The sequence below is a fragment of the Triturus cristatus genome, chromosome 4_1 (assembly GCF_964204655.1).
Source record: "Triturus cristatus chromosome 4_1, aTriCri1.1, whole genome shotgun sequence".
NCBI classification, from domain to species: domain Eukaryota; kingdom Metazoa; phylum Chordata; class Amphibia; order Caudata; family Salamandridae; genus Triturus; species Triturus cristatus.
The window spans coordinates 269,840,379-269,861,558 of NC_140585.1; the positions used below are offsets into that span (position 1 = coordinate 269,840,379).

The window sequence follows — 21,180 nt, forward strand, 5'->3', positions numbered from 1 at the left end:
TGTTGGTTTAGATTTTGTGACGTGTGCATTGCCAGAGTTCTGGGTTGCATGGTTGTGGAGTTGAGGTGAGGTGAGTGGGGTGTTCATTTTGAACTTGCCAGGGGTCTGTGCATTTCCCTTGGTGCCATGCTGGTTGCTGATGGACTGTCGGAGGTCGGAGGAATCGTGCACAGTGGCTGCGTATTTGGAGGCAAGATTGGTGGAGGTTCCATGGTGTTTGATGTGAGACATGAGCTTTCTGTTGCGGTGATTGTGTGCTGTGTCTGCAGGGGGCACAGGTATGACATGTGTGCTGTGGATTGCCCCCAACATGTGTGTACATTCAGCTATGGCATATGGTCCTTGCTTGGTGTCCAGCAGATCCTGCGCATTGTGTTGGACATATAGGGACTGGGGTGACAGGCTGATGGTGTTGTCCAGGTCAGGTGTGAGGGACTTGGATGTGGCTGGCTGTGTGACTCCTCCGACTGTGGCGGGTGTTGGTTGGGGGATGCTAGGGGCCAACAGGTGCAGCAGAGCCTGCAGCTTTGTGTGGGGTGGGATGTTGGTTGTCCGCTGTGTTTGTGCCGTCGGCCTGTTGGGCGTTGTTGGTCAGGATGCGTACGATTGTTGTCCTTTTGGGCCTGTAGTGGGAAATGACATTGTCAGGTGTTGGGTCTGTTAGGCTGGTGCGTTTCCTGGGGGTCCGCTGTCTTTGTCTGCGCTGCCTCTGTGGTGGTCCGGGGGGGGTTTCCGGGTCGGGTTTGGGGTCCTGGGGTGGTGGCAGTGGCTCCATGGCATCTGTTGCCCTTCCGATGTGGCTATGGGCTGTGCTCTCTTTTGTGGTGCAGGCTGTGGTCCGACTTAGCACCAGGTCAGAGCAGGTGTTATTTTCCTGTTGCTAATGCACCTTATTGCCGGTTTTGTGTTCTTATCATAGTTCTGTATGGTTGTTGTGAATGTTGTGGAGTTGTGTTGTCGTGGCTTTTGGCATGGGAACGCCTATTCTGCATCTCATTAGCGATAGTTGCCGGGGTCATCCGTGGTGATGTTTTTTGCGGCTCCATGTTGGGCGCGTGCTAATCATAAAGCATGACAGCGGGTATATAAAAGTTATGGCATGGCGGCTCTGTGAAGCGGGGGCTCTGGTTAATTACTAACAGAAAATAAGATAAGTAGTCCCTAAAGAAACAGATAAAGACCTATAGTGTAGGGACACTGTAGTTGGCTGGTGCTCCTTGCTTAAAGACGGAAGTGATGTAGTGGGAGCACTGGCCAATAAGGAGCCAGCAAATAGGAGCGATGGAGTTGTAAACCAATGGCAGGCGAGCAGGTATAATTACATTCCATAGAGTGATCACACCAGGTCCTGCAGACAGCACATGCGCGCTGATGCTTGCCCTAAAACGGCAAACTCTGATTCAGATGTAAATCATCTGATTTAAAGCAACAAACAGATGTTCATGACAAAAAAAACTGAACTATTTCAGTTATTATTCTACATATGTTGTTTATGTTTGGGAATTAAGTAATTAGGCTGAGATATCTGCAAGTTTTCCTTTAGAAATTAGTAATCTTCCACGCTCACACCAGAAGTATAAAAGGTGGGTTATTAATCACTACAAAGAATTTGTGCATCAGATTAATAGGACACTGGAGTCTCTCGAACTCTGCTCACTTTTAGATTTAGCCATTGGAGGGGACATAAAGTACCTTATAGTACTTTCTGTACATATCATAGATAGCAGGCTTTTATGAACTTCATAGACTGATTTTTATTGTGTTTGCTTGATTTCTAGAAAGAGAAAAAAGCGCAAGGAAAGCCAGATGACCAGATTAACAACATAATGATGCTACCCAGCTCCTATGTCCTCTCTTCCCTGCGGTTTAATTTTGACTTTGACTGTGTTGGTTCTTTTTTGGAAGTTGGGAACTTGCTTCATGGCCCATTTCACCCCTGTGGAAAGAACCAGATGAGAGCCTGACAGAAAGAAAAGCCCACGTTAACTTTTTGCCTGAGTGAAATTGAGATGCTATATTTCTTTGAGAGATTTAGCACACGATTGGCAATTTGCAAAAAAGAAACACAAGCCTGAGCACAAAGTGTGGAAGCCTTGCAGTGGGCAGCTGCTGAGGTTTACGGCTCTCGGGAAGTAGATCAAGGAGGAAGGCCTCCAGGAGTTACCTTTACTCAATTTGCTGTTGATGGTTCTAGTCAGAGTGCTAACGCTCCATAGTTTATGACACTGCTCATTCTACTGCTCCTTTAGCTCCGCCTGAACGCTTTATGGGGATCCTATGAAATTCTCTACCTTTATAAATCATTGGAAACTACACTTTAGGGCCGATTCCGATCCGGGTCGGAAGGGCACCGAACGCGATCCGGCCGGAAAAACTACGAGCCATACGCGTGTTTTCCGCCCGACTCGTACAGCTGTATGAGCGAGCAAGTACGATGCGAGCTACGTGAGATTCACCGACCGAGTCGTTTCCGGGTCCGAACCGCTCCGTACGTCTCGGTCGGAAGCTAACTGTGGCGTGCAATGGATGTGATTTACAACCGAGCCAGTACGATGCATGCGTCAGACAGCCTGTTAGAGCCGGGGTGTCCGGCTCGCAAAACCTCCGGGTGGTTGCCTTTTGGGTTCGCGTCGGACCCCCTGACACCCTCAGCCCTACGACTCGGACACAGGGGGAGACCTATGAGTCTCCCCAACCCAGGCATGTACGGTGCGGATGGCACTGACGCATACCCATTCTAGGGGGCACATTTATCCGCGACGTACCCATTCAGTCAATGGGAGCCCATCTACGCGTCGTACGACCGGCTCCCATTGACTTCTATGGGAGTCCGACCGAACCGAGTCCGGCAGCATACGGCCGCATCGTACTCGCTGGGTCGGACTGCAGGCCTCTGGCTCGGTCGGAAAACACTCCGGATCCGGTTCGGTCGGAGTGCTTTCCGACCCGGATCGGAATCGGCTCCTTTATGTGTAAGCCTGCCTGCTTTCCTAATGAACAATATAAAGTGGCTTTTGTTTTGTCATATTTAGGAGGCATAGCAGCCACTTGGTCCATACCCTTAGTAGATCGGAATGATCCTTTACTGTATACAGTGATCAAAGCAGAATTAAAATGGTTATTTGACCGCCATATGTTTATCTATCAGTGGATACAGAGCTGTTTAATCTATGGCATGGATGTAAGGACCTTATGACATATATAACTATGTATAATCGTTTGGTAGCTGAAGCAGGCTGACCAGAAAACAAGAGGAGTTCTTTATTTTATAGGGGTCGCCGAGATGAATTGAAAGATCTACTGGCTCAGGTAGTCAATCCTACCGAAAACTGTAGTGAACTTTAGACCTGGTGATTAAGTTAGATCATCGTCTCGTTGAACATAGACGCGATAGAGGATGGCCTGATAGTGATACATGGCTTGTGTTATACAAAGAGAAAAAGACTGATCCTGAAAAGATAGACAAACCAGAACCTATGCAGATTGGGAGATTGAGGGTCCCGTTAAGTGAGAAAGAGACACAAAGGCGTAGGGCACTAAGACTCTGCTTGCACTTTGGTAATAAATGACACTTCCTACGTGACTGTCATATGAAGCCTAAGAAAAGAGGAGAGTCGGGAAACTATGAAACCCGAAACTGGAAGGGATAGGTGTTTTGAGGTTTTCAAAATTACCTAGCCTCAAAAACTCTGGCTCAGACCTCTTCCAACTGTCAGTGTTGTCACCTATTTGTGTCTGCTGAGTTGATTTGGGATGGGGTCTCAGTTTCCAGCTTTTGATTGACTAAGGGGCCACTGGATATTCTATAGATATATAATTGACTTCACAATATGCCATTCCAAAGGTGCCTAAAGAACAGGTAGATGAACACCATTTTTTGGAACGCCATTATTTATGACAGTTTGGGGGAGGTGTTCAGCCCTGTACCTGACTGCGGTGCCCATATGTAAGAGAGGGCCCGCCTCCACACACGTCAGCGTACTAGTCGTTGGCTTTCAAGGGGATAAAGATAGAATGCTGACGCGACTGTGCGGTATAGAATCATACTCAAAGTCAGGAACCGCTTGCTCAGTCATTTGCTGACGGCCAAGGGGCTACTCACTTGCCAGCCTGCTCAGATCAGGGCAAATGGGGGTGGGGTGGGATTGCTATCATCTGTAGGTCCGAGCATAAATTAGTGTGAGCCTGTTCTGCTGCCAGGAACAGAAGCCATGACATTTAACATCAAAATCAGGAATGTGTTAACCTTTCCTAGGATGCTGTTCTACAGGTAGCCCGGACCTAAAACCCTATTTTCTCAAGCCTTACAGGCTTAGTTGGAATCATGCCTAGACCCCCCCAAGTTTACTATATTAGGGTATTTCAACTTGTCATCTAGAACTTGGGGATGATGCTTGTACCCCTGTGCTGATAGACATTCTCGAAGCCTTTGGTCTTACTCAGATAGTCTCAGAACCCACTCACAAGGCACTTCATACGTTGGATGGGATTTATACGAATAACTCCTCTATTAGGGCCCGATTCACAGAACTAACTTAAGACAAAATCCTAAACTTACTACCATTTTGGTATTCACAGATTGTTAAATGGTAGCGGCAGTCGTAGTCGATAACCTTTCAAGTATTGCCCGGCGGTAATCGCCTCTTATACCATTCGATGCTAAACCAACAAAGAGGCAGGCGCCGGAGACTGGAAGGCAGGAAACAAAGTTTTATTCCGTCGGAGTGGAACACATCAGATCAGACAGTGAGGTATTGTCACGAGGTGCTCTAACTGCATCTCTGAGGCCTGGCCTCTTATACACAGGTTTATGACTTTATTGCAGGTTTATCATACATGGCACATTCTTGAGATCGCTTTGATATATGAAAGAACATCCTCAGAATCCCCACTTCAAGCTCGTTCCCACACATATCTACAGTGGAAGTCCCCACTCCACCCACAGTAGGAGATGGCTATCACACAGCTGGACATTCCGCCAATTCCCGGGGGTGTGTGCGACCGGTCGGATCTCAGGGGGTGGGGGGCCTTGATCTACTGTAATCCCTTTGATGTGGGGTGTTTCCCTTACAGTAGGGGCAATAAACTGCATCCCCAGGGCTAGGTAATGGCCTGGGATCGGTTCGGACAATGGGGCGCAGAGGAAGGGGGTTATCAAAGAGATGCATGACCATGTATGGGATGTCGGTCAGGCGTGGGATGTGGTTCCATGGCAGGGTCGCGCAGAAGGAGAGGGTTTATGGCCCGTGTATGAGAGAGCGGGGGTGGCCGGCGCGCGGGGGGATGCTCGCAGCGCCAGGGGGACGCGCTGGCGATCGGCAATGAGCAGGGAGAGACCAGGGTGCCTAAAATGGCTGCCGTGCGCTTTCCTGTGTGTCGCGCTGGGGCGAGACAAGATGGCGCAGATAATGTTCAGTTCGCAAGCTAAATTTCCACAGTCCTCCCTTTTAACATATCTAGCCAGCTTGTTTAGTTCGGATCTATCCCCATAATACTACGAACTTCCACCTCATACAAAGCTTTCATTCCCTACGCTTCAAAGTTCAAAGTCTTAGGGCAGATGCAGTTCATAAAAAGCGAACATAAAGGTGGCAGACACTGAATCCCCAAGCAACATCCACATAGTATCACAATTGGTATTAGGATAAATGAAAACAGCCTCCATCCCCAACTTCTAATAGTGTCCCAAAACCAACTTCCCAGTGACCATTCTTCTTGCTCCTGATGAACCTCTGCGGAAAGTCTGTGGAGGTGTTCAATTGCTTTGTAGGCTGAGGGTGAGTTATCCGGTACGTAGGTACAACAGCTGGGCCCAATGATGCGGCATGCTCCTCCACGATCAGCCAGAACCACATCTAGAACGAGGCGGTTCTGAAGAGCCACCAGGCGGACGGCCTGAAGCTCGGTGGTGTTGTTGGCGAGGATGCCAGCCATAATGTTCATCACCGTTTCGACTGCCTGAGTTAAGTGGCGGATGGCACGGCTGTTTGCCATTGGACCCCAGAGTGGAACAAGTCCTTTTACTGCGTCCATGAACTGTGCTCCGGTTGAGTCGGCTTGCACAATGTCTTTGGCACGTTTCTGTCGGTGATGGTTTGCTGGAGCCACATATGTCGGGGGAAGGACAAAAGCAATGTAGCAGGTGCCTCCCCAACCTTTCGGAAGCTAGGTGTAGGCCTTAGTACCACAGACGAAGTACATATTTGGGGAGGCAACAAAGGAGGGTGGATCAACTGAGTCCAATGTTCGGGTGATGAGGCAGGAGCTGTGGCCCACCAGCTGCGCCCCCAGGCCTTCGAGGCACACAAGTCCAGTGATGTTGATGACGGATAGGGCCACTGTTAGGGTGGCGGCCGTTCGTTTCCGGAGGTAAGAGAAGGTGGGTCTGGCTGGGTTGTTAAACACCTGCATTTCAACTCGTTCTTTGGCAGGGATGTCCATGTGAAAGGAAGTGTTTGATCTCAGAGGACAGAAGGGGGCAGAAGTTTTTCCAGTTTTGTTCAGCCAGAACCCATGGTAGAAGTGTGACACAGTTTTGCCGGAAGTGGCATTGTCCTTGTAGCTTTCCTGCAGGAGGATTAGCCAGGCGAGGCAGGAACCATGGACCGAAAAAGGTGAAGGGATGAAAGGGATAGAGTGTCCAGTGGCATGTGGTAGCAATCCAAAGAATCCAGCAATTGGTGGCATTGGAGGCAAGATTGTGTTGGTGGAGCAACTGCACAAAAGAGTTATTCCAGAACTCCTTACGCCTTTCTCGGAGTTGGGGTGAAAGTGAGATCAGATGGTGTTCTTTCATGGTGGTAGGTGGAACGGTGGTCAGCAATGTCTTATGGGCGGGTGCGCCCTCCTCCATGATCCAGAAGGTGACCATGAGGAGAAGGCAAAAGAGAAGGGTAATGAAAAGTGCAATAGTCTTTGAGCTGTGCATTTTGTCAGTCTTTGGGATTTTGTAGTGGATCTTTGGGCGTCCGGTTGCTTCCATCATCTTCATGTCGGATGCTTCCATCACCTTCAAGGGACTCGGTAGCGGGCAGAACCACAGACTTTGTTTAGTTTCTCTCCTGGTGGCCTTTGAGGTGGCTAGGCAACCGCTCTGAGATTTCAACTTAGTTTGTGGTCTGCTTAGCCGAAGTTCCCTCCTTTCGTCGTAGGTTATACCCTTCTTTGGATGGCACAGTGGGATCGGGATATTTCGTTAATTCAAGTGTCTCTGTATCCGGGCAGTGGCTCAGGGATGGTCGGTCTTTGTCCAGAAGTTCCTTTTGGGCGGTGATGTTGTCCGTGGTCGTCAGGGTCGATGATACCTTCTTGCAGTGGTGTGCATGCAGCCAATTGCGCTTCCCCTCCACTCGAAGAGCTGTTCGGGTGGTGATCAGGACTTGCAGAGGGCCCGTCCACCGGGGCTCCAGACTCTTGGTGCGCTGGAAGTTACGCACTAAGACAAAGTCACCCGGTTGGATGTCGTGCCCGGGGCCTCTGTAAACGTCGGGAATGGCTTGCAGCACCTGCTGATGGATAACAGACAACGTTTTAGTTAGGTTGTACAAATAGTCAGACATGAGGACGTCCGGGACGTCGTGGATGGATGTTGGTTTCGGTGCAGTCCAAAGGTTCATGGGCCGCCCGAAGACGACCTCGTAGGGGGTTAAGTGGTGTTTGGTGGGGGTGGAACGCATTGATAGCAATGCTAGCGGGAGAGCGTCTGGCCATTTCAGTCCTGTGGTGGCAACTATTTTTGCTATCTTAAGCTTCAATGTGGCATTATGTCGCTCAACCAAGCCTGCAGATTGGGGATGGAAGACCGCATGGAACTTCTGTTTTACACCCAGCCCCTTTAAAATGAGTTGGATAACCTCGGCTACAAAGTGGGGGCCGTTGTCGCTCCACAAAATTCGACAAAGGCCGTACCGGGGGAAGAATTCTTTCAGTAGTACTTTTGCGGTAGTCATAGCGGTGTTGTCGCGGGTTGGGTAGGGTTCCACCCACTTGCTGAAGGCGCACACAACGACAAGTACGTACTTCAAACCTTGGCACCTTTCTAACTGGACGTAGTCCATTTGTAGGACTTCAAAGGGGTGATTGGGGACCCCAAACCCTCCCCGGGGTACAGCAGTTCCTTTCCCAGGGTTGTGTTGGAGGCAGACCAGGCATTGTTGGACCAGACGTTTGGCTGAGTCTGAGATCTTGTCGTTGTGCCAGACTTTGGAGATGAGTTCAATCATGGGAGCAGACCCTATGTGTGCGGGGGAGTGTGCCATGGCAGCATGGGGATCAAGTATGAGTCAGGTAGCAACCATTTGTTCGAGTCTTTAGTTCGCCAGCAACCGTCATCGTCCTTCAATCCCACCCGTGCCCATTCAGTTAATTCGTGTGGTGAGCTGGCTAATTGGATGTCCCTAATCGTTTCCCTAGCATCCTTCCATTTCTCAGTTTGTGACCTGGTTACGTACATACGGGTCGTGGACCTATTCTCGGCTGTGGTTCGGGCAGTAATGTCAGCTAGTGCATTTCCCTGTCCTATAATGTCTGTCACTTTCTTGTGTGCCTGGCATTTGATCACAGCCAGCCGTGTGGGGAGGAGGACTGCTTCGGTCAGGGCAGAGACTAGATCTCCATGCAGGATGGGTGTGCCATGGGAAGTCAAGAATCCCCTCTCCTTCCAAAGGAGCCCAAAGTGGTGAACTACCCCGAAGGCGTATTGGCTGTCTGTGTAAATGTTTGCGGTTGTCCCTGCTGCCAGGATGCATGCTCGTGTGAGAGCAATCAGTTCAGCCGCCTGTGCGGATCGCTGTGTGATGCGGGCTGTCTCAACAACTGTTTGGGCTGTGGTGACTGCATAGGCAGCTGAAGTGGTGCCATCGGGGAGCTTGATGCATGAGCCATCCACCCATAGTTCTCCGTCAGGGTCCGGGAAGGCAGTATCTCGAAGGTCAACCCTACTCTTGGTCTGTTCGTCGGTGAGAGTCACGCAGTCATGTATAGGGGGCGCATTGGGGTCAGTGTCAGGGAGAGGTAGTAGAGTGGCTGGATTCAGAGTGGTGCATCGTTTCAATGTGATGTGGGGTGCAAGCAGAGTCAGTTCATAGCCAGTCAGTCGTGCGCTAGTCAGGTGTTGAGTCTTGGTCTGGTTCAGGAGGGTGTCAACCGCATGGGGTACCAATACAGTGAGGGGGTTCGAGAGCACGATCCCCTCACTTTGCCGGATAGAGACGGCAGCGGCGGCTACTGCTCGAAGGCAGGCGGGCAAAGCTCTGGCTACAGGGTCAAGAGTGGCAGAGAAGTAGGCACAAGGGCGTTGTTTAGGACCTATGGACTGGGTTAGGACAGACAACGCGCATCCCTCCCTTTCGTGGGTGTAGAGGGAGAAAGGTTTAGTGTAGTCTGGGGTTCCTAGGACTGGGGCCGAGCAGAGGGCGTCTCGTAGTTCTTTGAAGGAGGATTGGCATTCGGGTGTCCAGGGGAGGGGGAAGGGGACATCTTTAGCCAACAGGGAAAGCAGAGGTTTTACAATAAGACTGAAGTTTGGCAACCACTGTCGATAAAAGGAGGTGAGGCCTACTAGAGACCGTACTTGCTTCTGAGTTTTGGGAACAGGGGTTTCTAGGATGGTCTGAATTCGGTCAGGGGTAAGTTTCCTCCCGTCCTTGGATAGGAGGTGGCCTAGGTATGTCACTTGGGGTTGGCAGAACTGTAACTTCTTCCTGGAGACCTTGTGACCGTTCTCCGCGAGGAAGTGGAGGAGGTGAATGGTGGCTGTGACAGCAAGTGGGGTGGTGTCGGCCGCCAAAAGAATGTCGTCGACGTACTGTATTAACACCACTCCATCGGGTAATTGGACTGCATCTAGTTGTCTCTTGAGGGCTTGGCTATAAATGCTGGGACTCTCAGTGTAGCCTTGGGGTGCCCTACAGAATCTGTACGACCGGGCTTTTAAAGTGAAGCCGAACAGGTAGCGGCTGTCTGGGTGGATGGGGATGGAGAAGAATGCGTTCTTGAGATCAATAACAGTAAAGGTGGTGGCAGTGGACGGAATTAGGGTGAGGATGGTGGTGATGTCTGAGACCACGGGGTACTGAGGTATGACTACTTTGTTAACTTCTCGTAAGTCAACAATGAAGCGGTATGCTTTTTCATCTCCCTCGCCTTACTTCTTTACAATGGGTAGGATAGGGCTGTTGCAAACATTACTGACTACTTCTTCTACTACTCCCGCATTGACTAGGGACTGGATGATTTCCACCAATGCCTTCTCACCTTCGGGCGATATTCGATACTGTGGAAGCTTTGGTAGCACTGCGTCCGGTCGGACGGTTATGTGTACTGGGTCGATCACCATGCGCCCTACATCTGAGTCGGTTTTAGCCCATAGATGTGAGGGTAACGCAGAGGCGTCACTAGGGGGCTGCGGGGGGTGCGGACCGCACCGGGTGACACCCTCACAGGGGGTGACACCAAAGGGCCGGTGTGTGTGCACAGGGCCGGCTTTAGGGCGGTGCGACCGGTGCTGGCTTCCTGAGGGCGCCGTGTTTGAAAGTTTATGCTTTTGAAGCACCTGCTGCTGCGTTTCTTTCCGCTGGCAATTACCAGGCCTCACATAAATGTCAAGAAAACTCGTGTGATTAATTATCTTCCTGGAGATCAGTCTTTTGTAAAGTTGAAGTTTTGACTTTGGTGAAGTTAGTGCAGAGGGTTAATATGCCTGCTGCAAAGCAAAGAACGTGTACGAAGTAGATTACAGACTGCATATGATGTAAACAGATCAGCAGATTACTGCTTTCAAAAGAGACATCTTTTTGTTACTTGCAATTTATAAGTTAAAGTCCTAATATAGAATAGTGAGCTATTAACTTTCATCCCAGAACTGCATACAGACCGCAAAATATACATTATTAGAACATTGATTAATGTTGCAAAAAGGGTTAATTTGGCTAGAAATCGATTCTTATTATTAAAGAAAACTCCCAACTATGCGGTTTCTTTTTCGACTCTGCGTTTGTACTTCTCCACACCAAGCACTCTTAAACTATACTGCCTACCAGTATGGATGACATGTGACTCCTACACTTTCAGTCCTTTGGCTTATGTATCATTTCCTATACACGGATTTACACACCTATGATTGATTGTCTCTGTGTAATGTGTGTGTGATGCAAAGTGCTCGGACACCCTACACTGGTATGAGTGGCGCTATATAACTAATTCAGTGCATCTGAGAGAGTGTGGTTATGGTGACTTGGTCACTGTTAAAGGGTGCTAGTGAGAGAATCCGTGGTGGAGGTGGTCATTGGGGGGGCGCCAACAAACATTGTCGCACAGGGCGCCACCAGCACTAAAGCCGGCCCTGTGTGTGCAGAGCAACGCAACCGCGCAACGCAACCTAACCTGCTTTCAGGAGGAGGAGGTGCCTGTGCACAGTGCGCACTGTCTCCTCCTCCACCACGTCTGCGCGCCTCAGCAGTGGCGTCGTCACTAGAGGGGTGCAGTGATGTAATTTTGAATCCGGGCCGGGTATCCCGCATGCGCATTGGGCCCTAAGTGCGCGTGACTCGGCATCACGAGGGTCGAGGAGGAGGTCTCAGCCGGTTTGACCACCCGCCATAATTTAATTTTATTCTAAGGAGCCAGGCTTAAGGCTAGCCACCGACCGACGTAGTTCCCCCCACCCCCCCTGTCTGCCACCATTGCCAACTCAGCAGGTGAGTGTGTTTCTCCGGCACTGCAGACCGGCGGAACCAATTGATTAACTTAAGCCATGTGGGTAAGGTGGCGGTGGGTGGTGGTCAAGCCGCGGTTATGCGGATCTCCGCTCGTCTCTGTACCTCGAAGGGTGTTATACTGTGTGTATCTCTTCTTGTAAATAACTTCAGGCCTCAGTCTTGCCTACTAGCGCGGCAGTTCTTCTCTAGTCTGACTCTTACTGAAAACAGTGGCTGCCTGCAAGACGGGGTTCTCACTCTCTTTCCTCTCCTTTCTTTTATTTGCACTCCTTTGAAATGGATCCAAAAAAGAAAATCACTTTTGCTGGAAATCAATGTCGTATTTTTCTGACATTTAATTCCAAAGGGCAGCATCGTGAATAAAAGTTTAAAAATATGAAAAATGAATAACTAAATAATGTAAGACAGAGTGGTAGCGAACTGGCCAGATTTATTGTATTCACACCCAAACACATTAGCGCCACTTTTACAGAGTTTGCCAGTGAAGCGCTATTTTTGTTGTCTTGGCTTTGTTTTCCCTTGGGCTTGGAACTAGTGCACCAATCCTGGAGGTACTGCAATGTGAGGATTGAAAAACAAAATTTGTACTGCTGCTCTGCATCTAGGGATGTTGTCTTTTTTTACCATACTGCTTACGTTTTGTAAGGATATAAGCAATGGCCATTGAAATAGGTCCATTCAGGGCCCTGTAGTCATGTCCTTAACTTTTCAGACAAAAGCACTCACTGATTTCTGAACAGTGAGTGTAAAAGCGTTAAGGTAATCATGTTGTTCCTGCTTACATTTCACATGGTTTGTGAAATTTTGCATCCCCTATGATTGTTTGCTTTTTCCAGGATGCTGTCACTTTTTTGTTGTTGTAAATGTAGGCCACATATTGCTCTTGCCCAGTGTGTAATTTCAATTGAGCCACATCCAGGTGTTTATAGCTGGCAACAATTGGTTTGTAGTTGAAGGCAGTCTGAGTTTTTCTCAGTGGGGCAGAATGGTGTTCAGTGTGGGGGAGAGGATGTGGCACTATGGCCAGAGCTGCTGAATTTGGAACTGGGGAACCAGGTTCAGCCTTCATGACCAGTCCATCAGACCACTCTACTGAGAGAGCACTATCTCATGCTAGACCTTAAATTAGAAGCCCCGGTGTCGTAGCACCAGCAGGGAGACCATAGCATGACAAGTGTAGGTTAACTTTCAAGGCTTGTCCACCACTATTCATACTGAAGTTCACCTCCAGTCTTGAGGGCAGGCCTATGAAGCAGCACACCCTAGAACAACAGTGACCCTGTCACTGAGATCACAGGACCCTTGAGAAGGGCCAGCTCTAGGGTGGTGCAACCACTGTGACCGCAGCAGGTGCTGACTTTAGGTGGAGGCATCATTTTTGCAAGTATATTCTGGTTTTAAAAGTGCTTGCTGCCTCCTTCCTGGCCTCCAGTAATTTTCGGTAACAATAAAAATGTCATGATGACTCTGGTGATTAATGTTCTACGTAGAGAGAGATCGGAATTTTGTCTAATGGAAAATTTGACTCATGGAAAGGTAACTCAGAGGGTTAATGTATCTGCTGCAAAGAACATGTACCATGCAGATCACAAGGTGCACATAATGTAAATAGGCCAGTGGGCTACTGCTTTTGTCAGAGAGATCCTTTTGTTACTTGTAGTTTATAAGTTAAAATCCTAACATAGAACAGTGAGCTATTAACTGTCATCTACTCCGCAGCAACACAAGTCACATTTTTTATTAACTTTTGATACGTTTGAGCTACAAACAATTTATTCGTTTAAATGGTCAGATCATGCTGCAGTTCTTGCATTATGAGGCAAATATGGCAGACCCATTATTATTTAGAAAACATTTGCAAACTAGGATTTTTAGCCATTCATGTTTGAACTGCTGTTGTGGAAAAAGGAGAAGTGCTGATGACAGAAACTCCATGGCTCGGAGACAAATGGCTTGTGCTTTTTATCGTATTTGGGGACATTCTGTGATTAGAAGTATATCCCACTTTGTGAACACATTTTACTGTCAATAACTCATTATAACCTTAAATAATCATGTGTATCCATTGGTTGATTAAACTGGGCAGTCAAACCAAATACAAAAAATAGAGATGTTTGCGCATTCTGGCCACACCTCTGGCTCCGCCCACTGATCCAATCCTCGGGTTATTCCCGCCCTCTGATTCTCCACCCACAGTTCCCCTACTTTTTTCCCCCCACTTCGACCACTGATATATCATGTTGCCGGATAGTGGGAACACCACACCAGTATAAAGTACCATACCTATGATATTATAAATTCCAATAAACTGTTGACTAGCAGGTAGCCCACTGTACAACCCGATTAATGAGTCATTATCACACTGTTGTTAACAGGCATAGGGGTCTCTGTCTGCTGAGGCACGGCTGGGCGCTCACTGTCTACACAGATTTGGGTGGTAGAAGAATAAATTGGTTATATTTAAATTCATGTTTCATGCTCGACATTTCATTTTTTAGTGTTCTCTGTAGGAATGTCTGTGATTTATGACTGGATATCCTGGTGCTCTATAAGGTAATCATTTACTATGCTTTAAAAGTTAATACAATCTAATATGTAATGATCAATGTGTTGAAAAATGCTTTGTTTTGGCCTTTCTGTCTCCCAAATTTTCTTGGCGTGGAGAAGTTCAACCCCCCAAACTCCCCCTAGTAGTGGTTGCTCACTGCGCTTGCTCGCTACACACCATGTGGGGGCTGGTCTCACTTTTACTTTGTTCCCTCTGATTCACTACTTGTGTCTATTTTTGGTGCTCTCTGAAAGAATGTCTATGGGTACATATGACTGGCTGGGTAACCTGATGTTCTTTAAGGTCACTATTTACTGTGCTTTGAAAGTTGATACAATTTGAATATGTAATGAAAAATGTGCTGTAAAATTCACTATCATGTGACCTGGCAGCCATCTGTAATTTGAAATGTGAAGACGACACAAGAGGTGAATCTGTGGCGCTATCATTTTTCAGACCGACCATTTACTTCTGTCACTCCCATAAGAGTACAGGAAGGGGGGCGGGGGCTATATTTGGCTGCCCTTTATTGGGCATTTATGTGCTATTGAACTGAGACCTTTATTTGGAATAGCTTGTAGGAGCACCTCCCCCCGATGTCCATGCCTGGGTGGGAGGCTCAACTACGGTGTCATTGTCACACGACTCCACCATGGTGGAGAGCTGCCTGGCAGAAACGCATCCACCTGTTAAATCTGGTTAAACCGCCAGACATGCCCTGAAATGAGGGGGAAGCCGGACTCGGAGCGGAGGAGGTCCATGCGGTAAGTCGTGAGGGGGTGACACCATGAGTTACCCGCACCGGGTGACACCAACCCTAGTGACGCCACTGGGGTAACGTGTCGAGTAGGGACAGGTCAGCATCAGTTATAGAGAGCATACGTCGTGTGTGACAAGGTCTGAACAGATCTGGGTTATCGTGCAGGATAACTCGAACTCCGTCTGGGGAACATCTGATGGTAGCTCGGAAATGTTTTAGCAAATCGAGTTCCATAATAGCATCGGGGGTGTTGGAGGAGAGCAGAAAGGTCGTGTCAGTGGCGTTATCTTCTAAGTCAAAGGAGATTGGTGCTGATAAGGGGTTAGTGGAGGGCGTTCCATCGAAGCCTATTGAGGTTACGTGTGAGCCAGACAAGGGTGCCCTAGGAATCAGTCGTTTAGATAACGCACTACGTGTCGCCCCAGTATCTACCAGGAATGGAGACTTTGTGCCCAAGACCTTAGCAGTGACGTAAGGACCTTGCTGGTCAACACGGAGTTCGACTGGATCCCTCCCTTGCCCCTGGCGGTCCTATGCGAAGTCATGGGTGCTTTCGTAGTCGGACTGCTGACACTGGTTTTGTCGGGGGCGATCAAAGGTGTTTGGTCTGCCTGGCCTGTCGTTGATGGCGTCGTTCGTGTACCCTCGTCCCTGTCCTCTATTTCTGGGGACATATGCTATGTCTCTGGGGTCCCTATTTTTGTTCATTTCCAGAAGGACCGGGCACTGGGATTTCCAGTGTCCGAACCCTCTACAGAACGCACATTGGTTCCCATCTAAATCTCTCCGTCCGTTGTAGGGTGCAGGTGTATGGTCTCTAGGGGGTAGCTTTCTAGAGGCGGTTGGTTGGTAATTCCCTTTTGGGGGCTCCCTTCCTATGGTCACCCCTTGCAACTGTGCTATCATTACCCTCTCCTTCAGTTCCTTTTTCTTCCTCTCGGACGCCCTATCCTTCTCATTCTTTTGGTTTTCGTAGTATTGGGCCATCTGGAGGATTGCTGCGGGTTTGGAGGCTGCCCAACTACTCTCGCTGGTCTGTAGCTTCTGGGAGACTTCTTGTGACAGACCCTTCACATAATTCTGGACAAAGAGGTGATGTCCGGTTGCAGTGGTCATGTCCTGGCCACTATAATCGGAAAACACGGTCTCGAATCGAGAGAAGTATTCAGACACATCCTCCTGGGGTTTCTGGCGACAAGCCGTCACTATCGACCAGTCTACCTTTCTTTCTGGGATTAGAGTCTTCAACTTCTGTACAATCTTGTCTGGGAGCTCCAATATGGCTTTCGGGGGTTTCTGACCTGGTTCTCGCTGTTTGTCTATGGTATCAAGTTGTACCCAAGTATATCCGAACGGCTCAGCGTGGTCAACTTTCCGGATTTGCTTCCACACATCCGGCAGACATAACCCGAAGAACAAGTCGATATCTGCTAAGGTCATTATTGTTGAACCTAAGGCTGTACCTAGTTCGGTGTAGAAGGCAGTCGGGTTCTTTCTTAAGTCGGGTAGGGTTTTTCTAAAGGTCAAAATGTCTTGTCGGTCCCATGGCTGGTAGACCCAATTATATACAACCCTTCCCTTCGCATCTTGGTGGTTGATGTTGTCATGTGTTCCCTGACCTCGTGGGGGGACCCAGTAGGGGGCGGCCTCTTTGATGGGCATCATGGTATCAGCCCTTCCTGCCTGGGGCTTAGTCGCTATGGGGGTTTCTACTTTGGTTGTCTGTCTGTGCTCTTTAAGGTGCCGGTAGACCTCGAGTGTACGAGTGAAGAGGTCCGTCACATCGCCCTCTCCTTCTTCCCCAATGTCTACCTTCCTATATAGGGCCGCTAAGCCTTCGGGACCTTTATCGTGGTACCTATCCTCATATGTATTCAGGGCGTGATAACAAAGTCGTACGACAAAGTGTCGTCTGCGGTTGTCGGCATACGAGTTATACACGTCTGTTATATACTCCTCACTTTCCTTTCGCTCCACCAGTGTCCTTACTATCTTGTCGATTCCTGCTCGTTCATCCTTTGTTAGTCGATTCATTCTGGTGGAATCTTTCTTTCTCATCTCAGGGTCATCCAATGTTATCGCCAACGTTGTGTTCAGTACAAGAGGCTCGGCCGGTGCGGAGGCCGTGAGGACCGAGGCCCCTGTACTGCTTTCGCTTGTGTTTAGGGGTAGTGGGTGTTGCACTACCGGTTGGGAGGGTGCGTATGGAGGGGGCATGTAAATGATCGGGGGACCTAAGAGCAATTCGTCATTCGTTCGTTGCTTAGAAGACAACTCAGGGTAGAGCATAGAGGGGGTTCTAACAGGGTACTGGCCTGATGTTTCAGGCTCCTGTCTTAGTTTAGCTTCCCTTCTCTCCTTTATTTCTTCTTCTAACTTTCTAGCGGCAAGGTGAGCTGCCTTTCGCAATTCCCTTTCTGCTTTTACTTCTTCCCTCTTTTTCCGTTGTGTTGCTTCTTTGCGCCACATGCCGATACTGTCAAGCATAGTAGGCGTCGTTTTATTACTACGCAGAGCTATTTCTAGCATTTCTATTTTATGGTCGTCGAAGGATCCCATCAGTGGCCACTGACTCTCGGGGTCCTTCTTTGTATATTTATGCCATAGCTTGCTATAAGCTACGGCGACTAGTCCATATTTAGTGAACATGTCCTTATTAGGGGTGCCCTCCAGTGGAGCCGGGTGGTCCACCTCTAATAAGCGGTCCGGGCAGAACCAACTACCAATCAGTGGGGAGAAGATAGGCATGACGGGTTACAACGGGGACAAAAGTCAGCACTACCTATCTTTTCACTGCTTGCAAAGACTAGATAGAATATCTCTATTCCTCGTTATTTGTAAGCAGAGAATACCTCCAAAGAACCAATATCGAACAACTAGTGTTCGGACAATCAATCAATCAATGGTGAGAAAGAGATAGGCACGACGGGTTACAATGGGGACAAAAGTCTGCGTTACCTACCCTTCACTATCTGCAAAGGGAGAGAGAGAGTATTTCTACTCCTCCCCGTTTGTAGACAGCGAATATCTCAAAGAGAACAATCAATAAGTAATACTAGTATTTTCAATCAATCAATCAATCGTTTCGCAATTTGTCGTGTTTCACGACCTTACCCGGACCGCGTGGACAGTTTCTCGTCTTCCGCCTCCAGCGCCCGATCGTCCTCTACTCTCCGTATTTGCCGCGGCACTCCTGATGGTTCCCAGTCAGGACCGTAGATCACTCGAGAGAGGTCTGCTCGGAACCAGTGAAGTTCGGATGATCGGCTGCCAGACGAGGGTCTATCGGGCAGGAGCTCTCCCGATCGTAGCAGTCGTTCACTCTGTCGTCGGGACATCTCCCACTGGATCCACGTGTTGCTGATGGGCCCCACGCTTGGGACGCCAATTGTTAAATGGTAGCGGCAGTCGTAGTCGATAACCTTTCAAGTATTGCCCGGCGGTAATCGCCTCTTATACCATTCGATGCTAAACCAACAAAGAGGCAGGCGCCGGAGACTGGAAGGCAGGAAACAAAGTTTTATTCCGTCGGAGTGGAACACATTAGATCAGACAGTGAGGTATCGTCACGAGGTGCTCTAACTGCACCTCTGAGGCCTGGCCTCTTATACACAGGTTTATGACTTTATTGCAGGTTTATCATACATGGCACATTCTTGAGATCGTTTTGATATATGAAAGAACATCCTCAGAATCCCCACTTCAAGCTCGTTCCCACACATATCTACAGTGGAAGTCCCCACCCCACCCACAGTAGGAGATGGCTATCACACAGCTGGACATTCCGCCAATTCCCGGGGGTGTGCGCGACCGGTCGGGTCTCAGGGGGTGGGGGGCCTTGATCTACTGTAATCCCTTTGATGTGGGGTGTTTCCCTTACAGTAGGGGCAATAAACTGCATCCGCAGGGCTAGGTGATGGCCTGGGATCGGTTCGGACAATGGGGCGCAGAGGAAGGGGGTTATCAAAGAGATGCATGACCATGTATGGGATGTCGGTCAGGCGTGGGATGTGGTTCCATGGCAGGGTCGCGCAGAAGGAGAGGGTTTATGGCCCGTGTATGAGAGAGCGGGGGTGGCCGGCGCGCGGGGGAATGCTCGCAGCACCAGGGGGACGCGCTGGCGATCGGCAATGAGCAGGGAGAGACCAGGGTGCCTAAAATGGCTGCCGTGCGCTTTCCTGTGTGTCGCGCTGGGGAGAGACAAGATGGCGCAGATAATGTTCAGTTGGCAAGCTAAATTTCCACAAGAAGACACTTACTCATTTTGGTATTCACAGAAGGTACTTACTCCTTTCGGTATTCACAGAAGTTAGGAGTCCTAACTTTAGGACTCCTAAATGCCTTCTATGAATACCGAAAGTCTTAAAGTTAGGATTTTTCTCAGTTTAGGAGTAGTAAAGTTAGGACTACTAACTTTAGGACTCCTAAATGCCTTCTGTGAATACCGATAGTCTTAAAGTTAGGATTTTTCTCAGTTTAGGAGTAGTAAAGTTAGGAACTGTCAAACAACATAGGAATAAACCCACCGCCCCATGGTGCAACCTTGAGCTGAAAACGTTAAAATCTACATGCAGATGCTTAGAACGCGTATGGAGGGTGGACTACAGTATGACGGCCAAAATGAATTATAACCTTTGGAAGCGATGGGCGGACTATCGAGTCCTGCAGTTGAAACCCGTCTCTATGGCAGGGCTTCTTGACTCAGCTTAATTTCTTTTTTGTTGGTGCAAGATGTAGTTTTATGTGTAATAGTGTGCTGCAGTTATTGATGTGGGTGCCTTTCCTAATGATGTGCTGCTCTAGGGAAGACTTTAGTGCGACGGGGAGGGGGTTTGTTATGGTATGGTTTCTTTGTTGATTTATTCATCTGTATTGCTTTCCATTTTTCCTTGATTATGTTTAAGTTAAGTCATGATGATGTAAACTGATTATGTAGAAGTTTCTGGGGTACAGAGCTCTGCTTCAAATAAAATTAAAATAACCAATGAATTATAACCAAGCACTAACTGACTATATATTATCATTAGCTCCAAAAATAACTTCTACTCTAGCAAAATAGAGAGGGCCAAAAATTTGGTTGGAGAACTCTTTAAGACTGTCAATACACTATCTAAACTCCAACAGGGCAACGGCTTTGCCCCGGATCAAGCACTCTGTGATAAAATGGCCACTTTCTTTTGGTTCAAAGATTCAAATAATATATCAAGAACCAGATAGCCAAAGCTCTGGCCCGCCCTCTCCCCAGGCCACTCCAACGGAAGACGTGACTTCTATCACCTGCCATCTGACCAGCTTCTCCCCCTTGACAATCAATAAGGTTAATTACCTTTTAATGGTGATCAAGTCCGGCTCCCCAACGGACCCATTCCCGCCGGACATCATTTATGGTGTCTCGAACAAGGTCAGTGTCCTACTTGCTGAACAATGTTATTAACACTGTCGTCTTCCCGACTCCCTGGAAGAAAGCTTGTATCAGACTCATCTTAAAGAAACCTTCCCTTGACCCTTTTGAAGTAACAAATTACCGCCTGATCTCGTGTCTGCCCCTAGCCGCCAAAATCCTGGAAAAAGCCATTACGTCAGAGCTGACAGTATACCTAGACACTAACAACCTCTTAGACGCAACACAACATGGCTTTCGATCAGGCTACTCCACGGAGTCTGCATTAATCATGGCCACTGAGGAAATACGACAGCAAATTGACAGGGGTGGCAGGGCTAGCCTGATCCTACTTAACCTATCAGCTGCGTTCTATACGGGTAATCATACTGTACTTACACGAAGGCTAGTGGCAGTGAGAATTGGAGGCACTGCACTCACCCTTCTCACCTCTTTCCTCTCAACTAGAGAACAGAGGATGTGCTGGGACACTCTAGAATCCGGCACATTTTATCTTCCTGGGGGAGTGCCACAAGGGTCAGCATTCTCTCCAACGTTGTTTAACATATATATAACCCCATTGGCCAAATTAATTAGGGACCATGGCTTCTCGCTAGTATTGCATGCTGACGATACTCAAATTTTTATCTCCATTGCATCAATGGCAGATTTGATGGCAGACAGATTTCATAGGTGTCTTGGCCACATCATGAAATGGATGCATAAGAAATATTAAAATTAAACATAAACGAGACACAGGTCATGGAATTTGGAA

The 21,180-nt window shown here is 48.5% G+C and overlaps 1 protein-coding gene across 1 annotated transcript in view; it reads left to right on the forward strand.

The window, feature by feature from the left end:
* LOC146854247 (V-type proton ATPase 116 kDa subunit a 4-like) overlaps positions 1-21,180 on the forward strand; it is a 2,520,670-nt gene that overhangs the window by 1,490,868 nt on the left and 1,008,622 nt on the right. The gene's annotated exons all lie outside the window — the stretch shown is intronic.